Below are 21,578 nucleotides of genomic sequence, written 5' to 3' on the forward strand. Positions count from 1 at the left end.
CCTTCTCCCCGCTATCCTATTTTCCTGGCACCTGCAGTCCTAACCATGATCTAACATGACCCCAGCTTTGGGGACACCTAACCTAGCCTAAGCTCCAGCTGACTTGACGTAGGATAGAGTAGTTCTTTTTTTTATAGTTTCTCTCCTTTATTCATTCCTCTTGGAGTGTGGATGTGTGCTGTGTCGCATTACCCTTGCTTATTCTTTATTTGTACTTACCCCTGTTAGAGTATTGCCTATTGCTTGAGGCACAATGTCATGGTTAATGTTGAGTACAATACCTTTGCCGCTGCCATCCTTTGGGACACAAATAAATAACGATACCCTAACTCTCCGGGTGAAATGCTACAACGGTATATCTGTGCGCTTGTGGATCCATCTGTAATCATATTGATTATACCACAAGAGTGGCACCCCTTGGGTGCAGTTGCTAGGATGGGTTCGGCGCCCTCATTTCTAGTGATTGCACTAAGGACTGTCAACAGGCATTTCAGGCGCTGTTGCTAAGAATTAACCATTCCTAGTGATTGTGCTAAGAAATGTCAACAAGCATTTTTGGCGCCGTTGCCGGGGACGGCATGTGAACAAAGATATTGTGCTGATATTAACTTAGACCATGTACTCAGGATATAGTCTTTACTCTTTCAGGATAATGTCACTTTATGTCTTCTTTTATTTTTTATTTGAAAGAAGACAGGGGTAGTGTATGACTAGTTTCTCCCAGCTAAAAAACTACACAGACAATCCAGAGAGGCTCGTGAGAAGGGCATGACCTCGCGTCGTTCCTCCTCTCGCTATCCTCCCAGCACAGGAACCCATTTCGGAAGCACCACTTGTTTTTGAGGCTATGGCTGAAAAGACTCTCCGCGAGTTCTCTGTCCCTTCCACCGACAATGTGGCCACTGGCCCCAACATCAATGTCGGGGACGTGAACTTCGAGCTCAAATCAAGCCTCATCAACATGGTGCAGGCTTGCCTATTCTGTGGCAAGCCAAATGAGGACGCAAATGCACATTTGCAGAATTTTCTGGTGCTCTGCGACACCATTGTCATACGGGGTGTCGCCGCCGACGTTGTCAAGCTTCGCCTGTTTCCGTTTTCCCTCCTGGGGAAGGTGAAACAGTGGTTTTATAAGGAAAAAGACATCGACACCTGGGCCAAATGCTCCAAGGCGTTTCTCGCAAAATTCTTCCCGCTAGGCAAAACAAATGCTCTGCGCGGGAGAATTTCAAGTTTCCAGCAGACGGGGATGGAATCCATCCCAGAAGCCTGAGAGAGGCTGCAGGAATACATCCTGGCCTGTCCTCACCATGGCATGGACGAGTGGCTCGTCCTTCAAAGCTTCTACAACAGGCTCACAACGACATCTAGAGCCAATATTGGTGCCGCTGCTGGAGGAGCCTTTTCTTGACCTGACCATAACCAAAGCCAAAGAATTGGTCGAGAAAATGGTCTCCAATCAGGGGTGGAGCGATGAACGACTCCAACCCCGTACAAAAGGCATGCATACTGTCAAAGAGACGGATATGATTGCCGCGAAGCTGGACCTCCTAATCAAGAAGATGGAGGAACGGAGCAAACAACTGATCCATGCTCCCGTTTACGCCATGGGTTCACACTTCACGTGCGAAGTCTGCGGTAACAATGGACATTCGGGGAATGATTGCCCCGAAACCCGTGAAGACTGCGCATACCTCAACAACAACAACAACAATGGGTACCGTCCACCACAAGGAGGCCAAGGGTGGAACCAGCCACGTCCACCTTTTCAGGGAGGTAACAACTATAATCCTTCTTATAATTCGAATTTCAATTCGAACCAACCTCCCTTGAGAGAACTTGTTCTTGGCCAAGTTAAAATCAATGAAAATATAAATAAAAAGCTTTTGGCCAATGACAAATCCATGGAAAGTTTAAATGTCAAGCTTGAAACTTTGTCTTCAACTCTTAAAAACCAGTCAAGTTTCAATAAAAAGGTTGAATCTCTTCTTTCTCAAATAGCTACTTCTGTTCCTGTCTCTGAGAATGTTAAAGCGGTGACCACGAGGGGTGGTAAGTCCACTCGTGATCCACCACACCCTAACCATGCAGGAAAAGCACCGGCAACCCAGGAAGAAGTACAACCAACGGATCAAGAAGAAACCAGGGAACCAGAAAAGGGAACGGCTCCACAGGATTACATTGAGACCAGTTTCTTGCCGTTCCCCACCCGTAACAAGAAGGCAACTATGGATGAACAATTCACCCATTTTCTTGAGATGATCCAGAAGATACATGTTAACGTCCCTCTACTGGACGTTATGCATGTGCCGACCTACGCCCGATATATCAAGGACATCATTAACAACAAACGGCCGCTGCCCACCATAGAGGTTGTCAAGCTTATAGAAGAGTGTAGCACAGCTATACTCAACCAACCCCCAAAAAATAAGAAAGATCCAGGATGCCCCACAATCACGTGTTCAATCGAGGCACAACACTTCAGCCGTGCCTTGTGTGACTTGGGAGCAAGCGTTAGCGTGAAGCCAAAAGCTGTCTACGACAAGCTAAACTTCACACACCTCACGCCAACTTTAATGCATCTCCAGCTAGCAAACTCCTCGGTACAGTATCTGGAGGGGATTGCAGAAGACGTACCGGTAAAAGTCAGGGACTACTTCATCCCTGTCGACTTCGTGGTATTGGACATGGACATTTCCAAGGATACACCACTTATCCTAGGGAGACCATTCCTAAGCACTGCAGGGGCACAAATCAATGTTGGAGCCAGAGAAATCCGCTTCAAAATCAATGGCAAGGAAGAAAGGTTCCCATTTCCGCCCAGGGTTGAGCTATGCTCTATGATCAAAATCAAGTTTGGGCCAAATCCACGAGGCATACAACAAGTCGTGGTAACACCACGAAAGAAGGACAACATGATCGGCCTCGTGAAAGAAGTCATAAAGGAGGGTAATCATGAAGAGGTGGTAATACCAGCCCAGATAACTCTACAAGGTCAACCCTCCTCATCAAGAATGAAAAAGGCGGAGAAAGCACAGCAATCCGTCGCTGCTCCTCCTAGGACGGATGCTCAATCATAATCAAAGAGGAGTCGTGCATGTCGGACTTTAAACGATGCGCCCTTGCCAAAGGTAAATTGGTATTTATCTCATGTTTGTTTCATCCGCTTTTCAACATTTTCTTTGCATCTTATTTGTTTTTCTCCACTGCATGTTTTAAATTTTCAAAATTGTTTTTTTCATGCTGGAATTTTTCTAGCACTTTTCTCTTTTTACAGAAAGACCAAAATATTTTCTGAGTTTTAAAATCCTTTGGGAAAAATAATTTAAACATCTTTTTGAGCAAACTTTTGGCCGTGCACCATATTTCCAAAGTTCATAACCGTTGAATAAGCATCTGGCCAAAGGGGGGAACCAGGGGGCCCACCCTGGGGCCGGCCGACCCCACAGGTCGGCCGACCCAGGACCAACGGCTGCTGGGCCCCACCTTCTCTAATGGCTACCTGACCATTGTGCCTGGCTCTTCCTCAGGTGCACTCGCCCAAATTCCTTTAAATAGAGGCCGAGAGAGGGGTGATGAGCTCTCATGCTCACTCTCTCCACTCTCACTCCCTCTCACACATTCTTGCTCGGGTTTCCTTTGGATTTTGACTCAAGTTTGATTGCAAGAACACACACTCTCTCTCTCTCTCTCATTTCTTTGCTGCAAGATTGATCACATATTTGGAGGAACAACTTTTGGGTAAGAGTTTCATATTCATTTCACTAATGTAACCCGAATCGAGTTGTTCTTGTTCGTTCTTGTTGCAAGCGTGAGAGGTGCAGGGCGGAAAATTTCCGGATCTCTCAAGAGGATGATGAGGTTGGGCTCGTTTCGTTCGCAGGGCAAGTCGAGCTCTCATCATTCCCCCGAACCTAAACCAACACCGACTACAATGGATTATGAGAAAGACGAACAAGAAGAATAGTTCGAGGAGCAAGCTGCAGAACCGCAAGCCGAGGACATGGAGATAGAGGAAGATGATGCACCATACCTCGACTTGCAAGATGACCGCGAGCGTCAAGCCTACGCCATGATCAAGAATCGAAGCTTTGGTCATACCAGTGCCTTCGATCCGGACCTTCTCGAAAAAACAGGTATGGACATTGACTTCGCTCGTGTTTGGCATGTGGTTGGATGGGATAGTTTTGTGCCCATTGAGGAGAATGGTTCTCGTCTCCTCACCATCCAGTTTCTTTGCACTCTTCGAGAGGTAGACGATGGTGTTTCTTTCCGACCTTTTAGAGTTGAAGGCTATTTTAATTGGAAAAATTTCAGTCACCTCCTTGGTTTTAGCGCGCGCTTGCCAGTTTCCCTTGCAAAAGCTTGCCGCAGATTTGGTCGACATGAGTTTTGGGGTTTTGTTTTTGGGTCAAGTTGTTCATGGCAAGTTTGCACCTCGGTGCAATGACATTCAAAATCCGACTCTTCGTTTGATGCACAAGTGGGTGTCTATCACTCTCTTTCCAAGAGATGATCCACGACCAGTGCGGAACGATGAGTTGATGATATTATACGCCATGGTCAACAAAATCCGAATCTCCCCCGCACAAGCAATGGTTAAGGAATGGCTCACAAATTTTCGGATGATGGGTCCTATTGAATGCACTTCTTTGATCACCCGCATCGCATCAAACATTGGAATCTTAGATGGGAACCCCGTTCCCTTTATTGAGGAGCCCCGTGTTATGATCGATGAGACATACTTGGTTCAAGGCCACACACTCAAGAAAGGCCCGGATGACTCCTTGATTTTCTTTTCGCTTGGTTGCCAAATGCGGGGTATCATCTGTATAACTGCCGTTCGCTAACCATCCCTCTTGTTCCACAAGAGGAGAGCCGTAGGCATAGTGTTTCTGGTCTTCCTGGCAGGGTTACAAGAAGCAGGGCCAGAAGGGAGGAGTTCATGCAGCAGCAACCTCAGCCTCAACCACAGCAATATGAGGCTGGAGGTTCGTCATGATAGAGTGCCAGCTCCACCGAGTGGGCATGGCAGGTCTCAGGGCACCGGTCCACCAGTTCCAGCTCCAGTGGTCCCCCGTGACGTACAGCTTCTTCTAGAGGCTTCGCCACTCTGACTCGGCAGATGGGCGAGCTGAACGTGCGCACCACCAACATCGACGAGTCGCTGGGCCAGCACATCGAGTCAACTCAAAACTGGCAGCGATACATAGGTGAAAGGATCCGCAACCTAGAGCAGCAACAGCAGCAATCCTAGGAGGAGTGGAGGGCCTACTACCGTTGGGCTGGGTTTAATCCCAACCAGCAGCAGTGAGCCTGAAGCTAGCTTGGGGGAGGACCCCCATGAGAGGTACTTTGTATCAAACTCTATCTTTACTGCTTTCAAAACCTTGCATGAAACCAAACAAAAATTTGCAAAATTCTGAAAATCCATAAAAATTTGCAAAACTAAAATCAAACAAAAATTGGCAAAACTTTTAAAAACCTGTTGTCGGTCAAAACCCACCGGCGAGTAGCGACAGGCAACACGAAGAGCTGGGAGGTCACCGGGGCGCTGGTAGGCACTGCTCCCTCGTCAACGACCCACAATCCTGGCACTCGCCGCGGCTTTCTAAGATGCAGGGCGTGCCACCTGACCTATACCTGATCAGGAAGGTGCGGACGTGCTTGCAACGATTTGCCTGCATACACAAACACGTGTAAACATTAGTCTGAGCCGTGGTCGGCTCCTCGGGATAACTCTTGCATCGGTTTTAAAGAGCCGATCGAGTCCCGGTGTCAGATTGGATCTGCATATCCAGATGATAATGGATAAAGCAAATAACTGTAAAGCTACTTCAATTGAATCTAGCTAATCTAATCCACGACGGTAAAAGCTTCACTGCTAGATTAGAACATCCTACACGTAGTTAGGCCTAGCGAGCGTAAGAGATAACCGAACCTTAACCAGAAAAGAGGCCTAAGAACAAGCGAAAGCTGATTCCCAGATCAATCCCTATTAAGATCAAGGCAAAGCATCTAATACGTCGCCGGATCGTCCGATCCGTTTGCAAGGCCTAAACTAGCAGATATTACGCCAATTCTTAAGTATAAGAACAAACCATAACAGATTAGATCTACTAGATAGAAAAGAAGCAGGGTGTTGTCTCCGCGCAACTAATTCTATGCAATGAGAATTAGCATAAGATTAAAACATGACTGCACAGAAAAAACATGATATTCGTAGATGATAAGCAACAAAAGCACGATGAATCTACTAAAAATCATGCTACGAATATCAGGATAACTAGTACTACTCGCCATCAAAAATGCTTCAGTACGAGTAATATCAAGGTAAAAGCAAGAACAACGCTGCCCTGATCACAAGAAGCCATCAGGGTAGCATGGCGCTTACTTGGATGAAACCCTAGAATTAGGGGTGGCGGTGCGCCAAGAGTTGTTGTTTGCGAAACGTGATGACGTTCCCCCTTTTTACAAATATCATAGGGTACATATTTATAGTCCGGAGACTTGGAAAACAATCTAAACTAACGTGTCCATATCGGACTCTATCTCTAACTCAAACTGAACTAAATCAAGGATACATGGCCCACATGGCCCAAAAGCTCACGCAGGAGCCGATTCGCAAGCCTCCTTCAATTTCTTCATTAAGCCCAACTCACTCGCGGCCCATTAATTAACCTATTAATTTATGGCGATAACACATGCCCCCTGGTTTTGGCAATGATAATTCCAAAACCACTCCGTCGCTTCACCTTCCCGTTGATGCTCCATTAAAATGCACAACAACCGCCATGGAAGACACAACGTCTCTGCAACTGGCTTCTCGTAGAATGTGAAACTGCCGATCCGTCTTCCACATTTTTTACTATTTAATCTCACCCCGAATCGAATCCTTTCACCACAAACTCATCTTCTTCCCGAAGCCAAATAGCACAGAAAACCCCAAACCTTTAGTAGCCATGGCGATCTCTTCCTCATCCGGCTCCAACTTCATCGACTATCCTTCTTCCCCTTCTTCTTCAAGCTCCTCCGCCTCCTCCCTCGACTCTATTTCTGAGAGTCGGGAACTGACGCCGGAGTACGACCCGATGGCAGCGTATGAGGCGCTCGCTCCTCTGCACTGGGATGAAGAGGAGTTCGACTTCGGGATCGTCTCCGAAGACGACGAGCCCAAAACCGATGGCGAAGACCTCCGACTCCTATTCCAGGAGGAACCGGAGAGCGGCAGTGATGAGGGCTTCTCCTGGGATGGAGCCGATTCCTCCTCGGAAGAGGAGATCGGCTCCTCCTCTAGCGGCGACGGCCCGACGAATGGGAACAACTTCCTGTTCCTCGGGTCCTCCGAAGAGGACAGTGAAGAAGAACACAGCAGCGGCGGCGGCAGTCAAAGCAACGACGCCGAGACCGGTGGCGGCAGCAGCACCGCCGCCGCCGCCGACGACAGCGACGGCGACGACAACAGCAACGACGGAGATGCACCGGCGCGAAGCCCAAAGCGCCGTAGGAACTAGGTACCTATGAGCGGTAGATGTACGTAGTACTGTAGAAGTAGTACTGTAGGAATAGCATTATAAAGCCGAAGGATTCATCCTTTGTAAGATCGGCTCTTTTGCTTGTAAAAATCCAACTTTTAAATGAAGTCTTTTATCTTTCAACTCGTTTGCTCGGATTCCTCCCAAAAAAGCTGATGGCATCGCACCAGGCTTTACTAATATCCAAGAGCCGACGAAATTCAAAATTGGAAGCAACCCGCATAAGAACAGAACACCACTTCCACTCTGAATCCAACTCGAAATAGACACTCCAAATCCGAGCGTAATTCGAGAATCCCGCTCCATAAGTTCGAGCAAAGACTCGCAAAGCATCCAGAATTCGAACCAGAGCCCGCAAAATGACCAAACCCTAAGTCAGTAGATCTGAACCATGGCGGATTCTGCAGCTCAAACAGCAAATTCTTCAATCGACGATGCGGCAATCTGTAGCTTGAAGGTAATATTCTGCTTGCCCTTTTAACTTTCTTCAACTCATTAAGCCTCCAACAAATTAAACTTTGAAATATGACACCATATGTAAATTTCTGAATCTCTAAACTCTAGGTGTCAGACATCCTTCTGCCGCATCCTTCCAATCCCAAATCCTTTTGTCTTGGCCCACGAACTTATGAAAATCCCACAGATTTAATCTCCTGTGAAACAAATAGAATCCCTTTCGTGAGTCAAGGCATTGATTTAGATTCCTGGGCCGACTGCTTAAGAGCCTGGCTTAATCCACCCGAAAGCTGGACTACATGGTATAGCAGAGTAGCGAAAGCTCATATGCCCTTGTGGCAGGAATTGAACAGAGCTGATGCACTTAGTTTATCACTATCACCCCTTGATAAAGATGAAAACCTTCTGAAAACCATCGGCTATTTTTGGTCCGACGCTCTGAACTGCTTCCTCTTTGGTCATGGACCCATGACCCCTACTCTGCTAGATGTTACCATGATCACTGACCTTGACATTGGATCCCCTGATCGTGCAGCTCACAGAATGGTAGAAGTCCCCTTCAAACTTTCATCTAAAATAGACTGCACAAACTGGAGCACTTACATGAACCAGCACATGAAAATGAAAGGGCCAGTAAGTAAAAAGGAACACACAGTCTTTCTAAATCTTTGGTTAGAATATTTCATCTTCTGTGGTCCCTCCTTAGCCCCAACCAAGAATTACCTTCCTTTGGATTACCATCTAGCCCATGGCAACCGCACCAGCCTAGGCAAGCTTTTCCTCGGAGAAACATACAGATGTCTCCATTTGATGACAAGTAGCTTGCTCAGCCAAAGGAAACTCAGAATTGGAGGCCCTTGGTGGTTCATTCAATTATGGGCACAACTCTACTTCCAGCATCAGATTCCAAACTTCCAAAGCTTAGCCAAGAATTCCTTCCCTGAAGAGAATGGCAAACCAATTAGATGCACCAGCTATGGCCAAGCCCTATTCAGCCTCCTTGGCAGTAAACTGAACTCAACAGATGCAGCAAAATGGTTTAGAGTTTTGTACAAAGGCCTAGAGAATCCCCTCTTCTTTCCATTCACTGAATCTGAAGCTTTTGAAAATCCATCTACCTTCAGGCTGGATAGCTTTGCCGATGACAACAGCACTCGGCATCTATATTCTCTAATGATCCGACCCGGCTTCCTTCCTGTCGGCATAAGCACTTCCAACAGAATCATCAAACCAGGTTATGAAACATATCAACCAGTCATAGCAGCTCGGCAATTCGGCCTAGGACAAGTCACTCCTCACTTCCATATTCACCACTTGGTGGAGAGTAGAGCCGATCTACCTGACGGTCTTACCAGTTCAAGATGCTACAGCATGTTTGACAATCTCCACATTCCAATACCAGCCGATCTATCCTTTACTCCCTCATCAATCGGTTTTAACACTTGGTGGGAAATGTGGAAAACTCATGTATTCAGAAGAGCTTTAGGCCCTTTACTGCAGCAAATTGATCCTGAATATGCAATCCCCGAGGAAGAGGTACTGAATCTGTGCTCTTATTTTTTCTAGGCCCTCTCCCATTTCTCTTGGCTAACCTTGCTCACCTTGCTTGCAGCAACAAGATGGTCCAGAACCCATGACAAATAACGGGGAGCCATTCCACTTTCTCCCAACCGCCCCTGATGTTCTCTTTTGCAAGGGATTACCACCAATGAAGAAAGTGATAATGACTGTTCAGCTAGACTCACCCCAGTAGGCCTCTAAGCGGAGACAAACCTCTGGAAGTACTGCCCCCCGAGTCCCAACTAAGAAAAGGAAGATCTTCACGAGACGGGTCATCAAAAAGACAGCACATCCTTCCCCAAGTCCATCAGACTCCAACACCAACCAGGTAATTCATCTCTCTGAAATCTCCTGAACGTTTTTTTATATATATGCACATATACTCTGGTTGATTGTAATCCTTTCTCCAGGACGCAGCTGAAGACATCCTTAGCACCGGAAGCCCATCACAACATGGAACCGCTGTTCATGAAGTCAATACCGGAACAACTGAAATCCCTAAACAGCAAGAACCAACCATCATCCAAGCAAAAATTCGCAGCGAAGAAACTGCAACAGATGACGTGACGATGGAAGCCCAACCCGGAACTCCCAATGCTCCGGTAGAGGCGCGTGACGAACAAGCTGACATAGCCGATGCTACTGTCGCTGTCCCAACTAAGTCGATCACACTAGGACCGACCATCGCTTCTTCCTCACAACAGGTAACATCGCATGAGCCGATTCTAAATCAGCCGATAACTCTGTTGATATACCTTGCTCCCAAAACTAACTCTGATATCTCCACAGGGCTTCAACATTTCAGATTTGCTCTCCTTTGACCCGGCATCAATGGGTCTGATCGCCCCTGGAGTGAAGGTACCACCACCACAGCAGCCGGTTGACCTCGCGGATCAACTTCAACACATCAAAAATCTGCTATCTGCTCCACTCAGTACCCTGGTCGATGACTCCAGCGAAATACAGAAAGTCCTCGAGCAGATAGAATCCCAACTCCCAGAGTCACTTCGGGTCAAGCTCTGGCCAGCCGGCCATCTTCCCTTCTTTCGGGCAGAGGTGAAAGCAGCACAATAGAGGATAGAACTAAGACATTCTCAAATCCCTCTGAAAGCCGACATCGCTGAAAAGTGCAAGATGCTAAACCAGAAGAAAGCAACTCTGGATGCCAAAGCCAATATCTCAGCTAGTACAAGGCGACTCAGCCTCCTGGAGAAAGAACTGGCAGAACTCAAAGAAAAAGTCCGCACTACACAGAGACTGATCCAAGAGGAGAAAGCCTCGATTGCAAACTCCAAGCAAGAAGCCCAAGAAATAACCGAGTAGATACGAGCAGAGTTTGCAGAAATCAACACCTTGAGTCAACAGATAATAATGGGCGATGACAAAGACGACAAAGCAGCCATAGCAAGAGCCGACACCATACGCGCAGAAGCCGTCCATGCCATAGAAAGAATCCTGAACTAGTAGAATAATTCAAAAAACATTTAATGTTGCCTGTTAAACTGAAACTCGTATCTATTAAAAACATCTTAAGTCGATGGTTACACATCGGCTGCTTTGCTTCTCATATAATTTTTACTTGTTGGCCAACTAAACGTGTTGGCCTCTCTCACTTTCTTTCTTTTTTTTTACTGGCCAACTCAACGTGGTGGCCTATCTATTATTTTTTTACTGGCCAACTCAATGTGTTGGCCTTTCTCATTGTTTTTTTTTCTCTCTGGCCAACTCAATGTGTTGGCCTTTTATAATGCAGCCAGACGGATCTCATCGGCTCTTGTTAGTCACCTTCCCACATGCTCAGAAAATATTTCTTGAGGTGTTGGCCATTGACGGCTACAGGAAACTTGACACCATCTAATTCTTCAAGCATGTACGCATTTCTAGGCAGGACCTGATCAACCTTGTACGGTCCATGCCAAGTAGGGGACCACTTACCATACTTACTGTCTTTAGTTCCCAATGGTAGCACTGCCTCCCAAACTAGGTCTCCAACCTGGAATTCTTTCGGCTTGACCTTTTTGTTGTATGCACGAGCAACTTTAGCCTTGTTTTCCTTGATCTTCTCAAGTGACCAAAGTCTTAGCTCTGTAAGATCCTCCACATTATCGCTCATCAAGGTTGCATACTCTTCAGCCGATAGATCATTCTGAAACTCAACACGCCTTGATCCGGCCGTGATCTCCCATGGTAACACAGCGTCTTGACCGTAGACCAGATGGTATGGTGACGTCTTGATGGATCCGTGACATGAAATACAATATGCCCACAAAGCCTCTGACAACACCTCATGCCAGCGCCTAGGATGTTCATCGATCTTCCTTTTGATCAGCTTGATAAGGCTCTGGTTGGATGCTTCAGCCTGTCCATTAGCCTGGGCATAATATGGGGATGATCTGATTAGCTTGAACCCCGTGTCATCGGCAAACTTTCTAAATTCCTCCGATATAAAGACCGATCCTCCATCGGTCGTAATGGTCTGAGGAATCCCAAACCTATGAATGATGTGCTCTTTAACGAAACTGATCACATCTTTCGATGCCACCGACCTCATGGGTACCGCCTCCACCCATTTTGTGAAATAATCCGTGACAGCTAACACCCATTCGTGACCTTTGCTAGATGGCGGGTTAATCTGGCCAATCATATCCATGGCCCAACCCCTGAACGGCCATGGCTTAATGATAGGATTCATTACTGATGCCGGCACCATCTGAATCTTGCCGAATCTCTGACATGCCTGACATCCCTTGTAATATTTAAAGCAGTCCTCAAGCATGGTAGGCCAGTAATATCCCGATTGTCTAACCAGCCATTTCATCTTATGAGCCGATTGATGAGTACCGCAGGCTCCTTCATGAACCTCATGCAAGAGCCGATTCAACTCCGAAGGCCCCCAACATTTAAGCAGCAGTCCTTCCAAAGTCCAGTAGAACATGTCGTCCCCTATCAGAACATACTTCATAGCTTTGAGTCTTATCCTTCTGGGTGCCCCCCAAGCCGAATCCTTCAAATAATTGACGATATCAGCTCTCTAGTCTCCAGGCTCTAGAAACTGAACCACTACATCGACCCCATCGGCTATTTCCTTGTATCCGGATGCCATCTATGCCAAGTCATTAGCTTCACTGTTCAAAGTCCTTCGTATCCAGTGGAAATTAATGTACCTAAATTGTGACATCAACTCATGGCACTGCATCCATATCGGAAAAAGAGCCTCGCTCTCACATTTATATTCCTCCGTGAGCTGAGAAATCACCAGTTTCGAATCCCCAAATATTTCCACCGCTTCTGCACCAGCTTCCAGGAGTAATTCCATCCCCTTGCGAACGGCCTCATACTCTGCTAAATTATTGGTGCACGGAGTAGTCATCCTGATGGAAAAAGAATAAGTCGCCCCACGAGACGATACCAAAAGAATTCCTACGCCGCACCCATCATCACAAGCCGATCCATCAAAAAACATGGCACATGCACATACAAAAAGAGCAGACACGTCAGTGTTGTCCCTGTCTGCAATGAGATCCACCAGTGCCTGTCCCTTGACTGCCTTTGCAGGTTGATATCGGATATCGAATTCTGACAACACAAACATCCATTTTCCTAGTCGGCCTTTTAGAATAGGAGCCGACAACATATGCTTGATGACATCCGATTTACATATGACGATTGTTTCCGCCGAGAGCAAAATATGCCAAAGCTTTGTACATGTAAAGAATAAACAATGGCAAAGCTTTTCAATCTCAGGATACCTGGTCTCGGCATCCAACATGCGCCTGCTGAGGTAGAAGACAACCCTATCTTGATCGTCATGCTTCTGGATCAGAACCGAGGTGATGGAAGTGTCACCCATGGACAGGTACACGTAGAAAGGCTTGTCCTATTGAGACGGAACCAATACTGGAGGCTTCGACAAATATTCCTTGATTTCATCCAAAGCCTGCTGCTGTTCTGCCCCCCAGTGAAACTTATCCTCGGACTTGACCTTCACCAGACCCATGAACGGCTCGATACGCCCAGACAGATTGGAGATAAATCTTCTGACAAAGTTGATTTTGCCGATGAGCTTCTGTAACTCCTTCTTCATAGTAGGCGGCTTCATTGTCTTTACCGCTTCTTGACTCTTCAAGCCGATCTCGATTCCTCGCTCATGTACCAGGAATCCTAAGAACTGACCGGCCGATACGCCAAAGGCACATTTCTTCGGGTTCATTTTGAGCCCGAACTTCCGAGTCCGCTCCAAAACCTTATGCAAATCTTCCAGATGCCCCCCAGCCGATGTGGACTTGACCACGACATCATCAATGTAGATTTCTACCAACTTGCCGATGAGATCATGAAAAATGTAATTCATGGCGCGTTGATACGTTACACCGGCGTTTTTCAATCCAAAGGTCATAACCAAGTACTCGAACATGCCGACCGCGCCTGGTACTCTGAACGCGGTCTTGCTATATCCTCTAGGTCCATGAAGATCTGATTGTAGCTGGCATTACCATCCATAAAGCTCAGCATTTTGTGACCGGCAGCGGCGTTGATCAATGTTACTTGCAACGGGCATCGGATATTCGTCCTTTGGCGTTGCTCTGTTGAGGTCTCTGAAATCCACGCAGACTCTCCATCGGCCATCCTTCTTCTGTACAGGGACCACACTGGAGATCCATTCTACATACCTACATGGCCTGATGAACCCTGCGTCTAACATCTTTTGCACCTCTTTCTTGACCTCCTCCAGGACTTCAGCCTTCATCTGACTTGCTCGTTGAAACGTCCGAAATCCTTTCTTAAGCGGGAGCCGATGTTCGACGATGCTATTATCCACACCAGGCATTCAGTATACTCCCACACGAAACAATCCCGGTATTCCTTCAACAGTGCTATCATCGGCTCACACTGGCTCGGGTCTAACTTCTTGCTGATAAATGTTGGTCGCGGCTTATCCCCGGGACCAATATCAACTTCCTCCAAATCGTCAGCTGATGTAAACCCGTACCCCAACTTGCCGTCGCCTGTAAAATCAACTGTGGACGCAGGCGACTCGTCATCATCTGCCACATCAACAGGAAACACGGGGAGATGACAAAAGGAAATTTTCGGCCGACCGCATGGGCCGGCCGTCTCTATATTACCCCTCGAGACTGAATGCTCATTAATTAACCAACTGCCAGAGCAGGCTAAAGTCTGTCCGCAATGTAACAGTTTCGACTCTAAACAAGGATTGACTATTTTTTGGGGCCGATCGCCGGGACCGGCCTCTCTAAACCTGCTAGGCTCCGTAGCGTGCCAAGATGTATTTATTCTGTGAGGCCAGTGGATAAGACCAGCCTCAATCTGTTTTTTGTCTCTTCGATCCGATCACAGTCTTCCAGCGCGATCCCTGAGATCGGCTCTTGCCCTTCCGCGTCCCAGGCGTTCATGTCTGCAAGCGAAACCTCACTGGAGTCATCTGCACGGACCACCTCCACTTCATCGCCATCCCATTGGACCAAATACTGGTGCATCATGGATGGAACACAACAATTGGCGTGAATCCAATCCCTCCCAAGCAGCACTGAGTACGTACTCTTACTGTTGACGATGAAGAACGAGGTAGGGACAGTCTTGCTGCCAACTGTCAATTCCACATTGAGGACGCCCTGTGCCTCCGACGGCTGGCCGTTGAAATCATTGAGCATCACGTTGGTCTTGATAAGATCATTAGCAGAAGGACCCAATCGGCGCAGCACTGAGTACAGCATCAGATTGACCGCGGCGCCAGTGTCGACCAACATCCTGTTCACAGGCTTGCCATCGATGAGGCCCTTGAGATATAATCCCTTCAGGTGCTTGTAGCTTTTCTCCTTGGGCTTCTCGAAGATGATCGGCTGTGGGCCAAGATCCAGCTGCGCGATGGCCAATTCCTTCGGTTGGGGCGCCCAAAACTCCGACGGGAGTACGAACACCATATTCACATCAGCCGATGGCTTTTCATCGGCTCTTGGCTGCTTGGGGGCGCCACTCCCTCCTTGGAGGGCGCCTTTCCACCCTTCGCGGGTGCCTGGCTTGCTCTGCGAGATCCGGACGCGCTTTCCTCAGCACGTCGAGGTACCTTGTTTCTGCCTCCTCGAGATTGCGTAAGCGCTGCACTCTTCGCTTATGTGAGCGGCTGAGCCCGTCAGGACACCATCGTGGATGATGATACTTGTCTTCCCCTTCTAGCTCAAGATCATCCCTGGATGGCTGCTCGATATAGTCGTAGTGACGTGTTTTGGGCCCCAAGCGCTGGAACACCGACGTCCCGCCTGGCTGGCGTCCCCGAGGCCTGCACTCCATACAATCATCGATAGTAGGAAATCGGCTCATGCCGGAATTCCAACAGTACCTGAAGAACGGGCAATGCCAGTGGTCGCGTATAGCCTGGCGCCTCCCCAACGTCCTCCCTGTACGGTGCACATACTCCTCCTCTTCCGATTCATATCGGCGGTGCAACTTGTACTGATACTGGTATTTTTCAAGAAGCCGATTGGAAGCTGGGAGTTGATTGCAGATGTGACGCACTTGTTCTTCAGTAACATGTTGCTGCTCCGGCTCGTCTTCATCCTGGGGCCGTTTGCCAGAAGCAGCCTCTTTCCTCTGCTCGTCACGACGGCGCATGGGTCCTGCCATGTTAATCTGGAATGCCAAATTCTAGCCCTTAGGTCCGAAATCCGACAGCTCCACCACGTTAGCTTGTGGGAATGGTTGACTGTCCACCTTCATCGTGTGTTGGGCCAAAATTAATCGGCCTTGCTCGATAGCCGATTGGATCTGCCGACGCAGCTCCTTGTAATCATTCGTGGCATGGGTGAACGAGTGATGCCACTTGCAGTACAGCCTCCCCTGCAGCTCTTGCGTCGTTGGCAGCTTGTGATTCTCTGGGAGCTTCAACTGCTTTTCCTTGAGCAGTAGATCGAATATCTGTTCTGCCTTGGCCACATCAAAGTCAAAGCCCTTCACAAGCCCCTTCTGTTTGACCCACTTGCACGGGACGGCGTTTGCCCCCCCCAGTCCATTCTGCCACAGCAACTTCTTGTTCCCCGCCAGAATCATCGGAATCATCTGCTTGGGCCATGTTTACATGGCGCTTGAATTTTTCCTGGTACAGCTCCGGGGTGATAGTGTTCATATGCCGTGAGCTTCTGCAACATGTGCACCAAATAAGTGAATTCCAACTGAAAAGCCAGATCCTTGATCGGCTTAGTGAGCCCCAAAACTGCCAAATCGACTGCCTCCTTCTCTGTGATGCGCGATGAGTAGCATCGATTCTTAACTTCTCTGAAGCGTTGCACATACTCCGACACACTTTCCCCTCGCTTCTGCTTGACTTGGGCGAGGTCGGCAATCCCGGCTTCAGCAGCCTCTGAATGATACTAGGTGTGGAACTGATCTTCCAGCTGCCTCCAAGTCCGGATCGAATCTGGGGGCAGTGACGTATACCACCCAAAGGCTGAACTCGTGAGAGACTGGGAGAAGAAACGGACCCTTAGAGGATCCGACACTGAGATCATCCCGAGCTGCGTTAGGTATTGGCTCACATGCTCGATAGAGCTGGCCCCTTCTGACCCGCTGAACTTGGTGAACTCCGGGAACCGATACTTGGGTGGCAACAGGATCAAGTCGTAATCACTTGGATACGGCTTAGAATAGCCGATCGCCTTTCTCTTGGGTAGGATGCCGAACTGGTCCCTTAATATTGTACTGACCTGCTCCACACTCAGAACTCCTAGGGCCGAGGGCTCAGCACTCGGCCCGGTAGCGTACTTCGCTAGCAATGCCTATTTCTCCGCATCTGCTCCTGAAGCTCCTGTACCCACCAGATGTCCCGCGCGCATTGGACTGATGCTGTCAGGTATGTACACGCATGTGTAGCCGTGCGGGATCTCCTTAGGCGGCTCGTTCAGGAACTGGCCTTCTCCAGGCGTGCCAGAATGTGTTGTCGGTCAAAACCCACCGGCGAGTAGCGACAGGCAACACGAAGAGCCGGGAGGTCGTCGGGGTGCTGGCAGGCACTGCTCCCTCGTCAACGGCCCGCAATCCTGGCACATGCCGCGGCTTTCTAAGACGCAGGGCGTGCCGCCTGACCTATACCTGATCAGGAAGGTGCGGACGTGCTTGCAACGATTTGTCTCCATACACAAACACGTGTAAACATTAGTCCGAGCCGTGGTCGGCTCCCCGGGACGACTCTTGCATCGGCTTTAAAGAGCCGATCGAGTCCCGGTGTCAGATTGGATCTGCATATCCAGATAATAATGGATAAAGCAAATAACTGTAAAGCTGCTTCAATTGAATCTAGCTAATCTAATCCACGATGGTAAAAGCTTCACTGCTAGATCGGAACATCCTACACGTAGTTAGGCCTAGCGAGCGTAAGAGATAATCGAACCTTAACCAGAAAAGAGGCCTAAGAACAAGCAAAAACTAATTCCCGGATCAATCCCCATTAAGATCAAGGCAAAGCATCTAATATGTCGCCGGATCGTCCAACCCGTTTGCAAGGCCTAAACTAGCAGATATTACGCCAATTCTTAAGTATAAGAACAAACCATAACAGATTAGATCTACTAGATAGAAAAGAAGCAGGGTGTTGTCTCCGCGCAACTAATTCTATGCAACGAGAATTAGCATAAGATTAAAACATGACTGCATAGAAACAACATGATATTCGTAGATGATAAGCAATAAAAGCACGTTGAATCTACTAAAAATCGTGCTACGAATATCAGGATAACTAGTACTACTCGCCATCAAAAACGCTTCAGTATGAGTAATACCAAGGTAAAAGCAAGAACAACGCTGCCCTGATCGCAAGAAGCGATCAGGGCAGCATGGCGCTTACTTGGATGAAACCCTAGAATTACGGGTGGCGGTGTGCCAAGAGTTGTTGTTTGCGAAACGTGATGACGTTCCCCCTTTTTACAAATATCATAGGGTACATATTTATTGTCCGGAGACTTGGAAAACAATCTAAACTAACATGTCCATATCGGACTCTATCTCTAACTCAAACTAAACTAAATCTAAGGATACATGGCCCACATGGCCCAAATGCTCACGCAGGAGCCGATTCGCAAGCCTCCTTCAATTTCTTCATTAAGCCAACTCACTCGCGGCCCATTAATTAACCTGTTAATTTATGGCGATAACAAAACCCAAAAAATATTTACTTGCTTTCTAGTATGTGTAGTAAGCATGTGTAGTTTTTTCCTTGTTGAGATGATGAATAGTTGCTCTGTTAGTGTAACACCTGGTTTACAAAAGGACATAAACCGAGCAATCATATACGTGCCAGAATCAAGTCACACGTATATACAACAGAATGAACAGTAGTATCACAGCACATATCACGTAAAAAGATATAATAAAGCGAGTATGAATGTTATTTATTCCATTAATGACAAAATATCTGATACAAATATGCGGAAGCGTAGAACAAGTACGAAACTCTCTCTGAAGCTGGGCGCCACAGGGACGTCGACTGGGAGACTGACTGCCTAGAAGTCCTCGTACTCCTGGTAGCTCCGGGTGGCCTCCTCCGCGTCGCCGGAAACTGAGCAGCAGTAGAGTATCCCCAAAAAGGACAAGGGAAAAAGAGTAGAGTAGGCAAGTGTGAGTACACAACTAGTACTCAACAAGTATAACACAAACTATGAGGCTCTAAGGATGGCTGACTCAACTGCATTAGCTTTTAATCTTGGCAAAATTTTATTAAAGCTATTTACTACAAGTTGATAAATTAACATACCCGAGTTACATAGTAATTAATTAGAATTAATTATGAAACTACTGAGAACCAAACCAATCCAAACCAAACCACCCGGGGAACCCCCCTAATCAAAGGAGAATAACCCCACTAATCAAAAGGATGATCTGGGCCGCTCATGACCGTGAGCACGGCTAGTATACCAGTTTTACACTCTGTAGAGGTTGCACATCTTTACCCACAAGTCGTGAGCTACGCTAGTTGTTCATCACACTTCCATAGGTGAGATGACTAGCAAACTCACTACGAGGCCGTTACAATGGACCACGTTGGTAAGGTGTAACCGCTAAGGATTCAAGCTCCGCAATGATGGGGCCCACCTCGAGGGGGTACAAGATAACACAGACCAAGCCTCGCAGTGCAGGGACCATTGAAGCTCACCCCCCTCTTGCCCCATCGGTAAGTTACCCCCGAACCAAAATGACCTAATTAGTAAGCCAAGACCGTCCCATTCTAGTCTTGTGGTAGCGTTGTTGTCCCAGGTTGTCGCTCTATGAACCTGTCCATATGGAGAGTGGCCAACCCAGCACTAAGCACTGTGCTGGCCCCCTAAACCATGTTTCTAACAAAACACATTTTAACGAGACGTGAGCCACTCAAGTACACCGCACAGAGGGCCACTCTCAGAATTAAGTTGCATATACCATTAATCAAATTAATTAAAAAGGACCAAGTGTGTTATAGCGCGGCACCTAGCACAACTAACCAAAATGCAACCAAAGGGATATATATATAAAGGATATGAAGTGGCTAGGAAAGTGCTTATAGGCATACAGTATTAAAATGCAGTATGAAATTGTATTTAAAGGTGATAGGTGTTGTTCATGTTATACTTGCCTTCCTCAAAGTTATCCTACTGCTCAAACTACTGTGAAGATGGTGGCTGCTCCGGGTACTGGTACTCTTCCGAAGGATCAACGTCTACTCATGATCGCAACGCCAAAACAAGTCCAGCACATACACATACATGCAAACAAAGGCAAACACTAAGAAACAGTATAACAATACATAAAACCAGCAAACAAAACTAAGCTAGAACTGTTCTACGCGTTATAACGATCGCGTGGACATAAAGAACACCTAAAACGGAGCTAGAACGTGAAATCTAGAGCTAAAACAAGGTCCAGGGGCTAAACTGTGAGAAAACTGAAAGTTCTAGGGGTTCTGTGCAAAAACCGAGGACCTAAACATAATTAAACCTTAGTTCTAAGGGCTAGCACGTAAAAACACAGGGTCTGGACTGCGAGTTCGAAATCTAAAAAGCTCAGGGGTCTAAGTGCTAAAAAACTGGGCCTGGTTGGAATTAAATTTGAACTAACTGGTCCGCGGGTTGATTCTAGAGAAACCCGGGGTCTCTTTTGCAAAACTTGCAGGTGCTGACCGGTATCTGCTCCTTTGACTCGCGCGCGGGGCTCATTTGGGCCATTGGATCTATATCGGACGTCTCAGGAAGCGGGGTCGCGAGGGGGCGGCGGCGCTGTCCGCCGGAGCTGAGTTTCCGCGGCGGCGCTTCACCGGGACTCGTTGGAGCAGCCGGTCTGGGGGCTACAGCGGGTCTTTTGGCCTGCGGTTTGTCCGTAGAGCACGAGCGCGGGATGGGTAATCGACTGGTGTCCCTAGCGAGGCATGGGGAAGCCTGGAGCGGCGGGTTCGACGGCGATGGCGGCCCTATGCGACAGCGCTCGCCGGCGCGTAGGCGCTGGGTGGCTCTGGGGCTCGGATTCAGGTGCTGTGGCTTCTGCGTGCGTGCGTAGAACCATTGCAAGCCAAGGCAAAGCATGTGTGGGGCTAGGCTATGCTGCAGTGAGCTCACCGCAGGCGGGCGGCGATGGAGCACCGGAAAGCCGGCGTTCCAGCCTTTGTTACGTGCTACGGGCTAAGACAACCGGTGCACAAGATAGAGGGGATCAAGGTGGTGCTCACCTAGGGCTCGGGTCGGGGTGATTCGGTGCACAGGGTGGTCGTCGGCGAGGTCCGGGCGGCGGGTCGTGGCGGAGCTCCCGGAGGAGGTCGCTGCTGGGCGTCTCCGGGCTCCTGGATCCGTCGAGGAGATGCGGGGTTGTGCTGCGGAGGTGTAGAGGGGGTCAGACAAGCCAGAGAGCCACCGGCGGCGAGCAATTGCACGGCGGCCGAGCTCACCTTCGGTGGATGTCAGGCGCAATCCCGGCGCGGTCGAGGTGGAGGACGAGGGCAGTGGCCTCGGGAATGGTCCTGGGCTCAGGGCGAAGCTACTGTGGTGGCTTGTCGGG

The 21,578-nt window shown here is 48.2% G+C and overlaps 1 non-coding gene across 1 annotated transcript; it reads right to left on the reverse strand.

The window, feature by feature from the left end:
• Positions 1-1,208: 1,208 nt before the first annotated feature.
• On the reverse strand, positions 1,209-1,317 carry LOC120639413. The gene has a single exon (XR_005661416.1). It is a non-coding gene; the product is annotated as a small nucleolar RNA R71 (small nucleolar RNA).
• Positions 1,318-21,578: the final 20,261 nt, after the last annotated feature.

Source organism: Panicum virgatum, chromosome 6K (assembly GCF_016808335.1).
Source record: "Panicum virgatum strain AP13 chromosome 6K, P.virgatum_v5, whole genome shotgun sequence".
Taxonomy (NCBI): Eukaryota; Viridiplantae; Streptophyta; class Magnoliopsida; order Poales; family Poaceae; genus Panicum; species Panicum virgatum.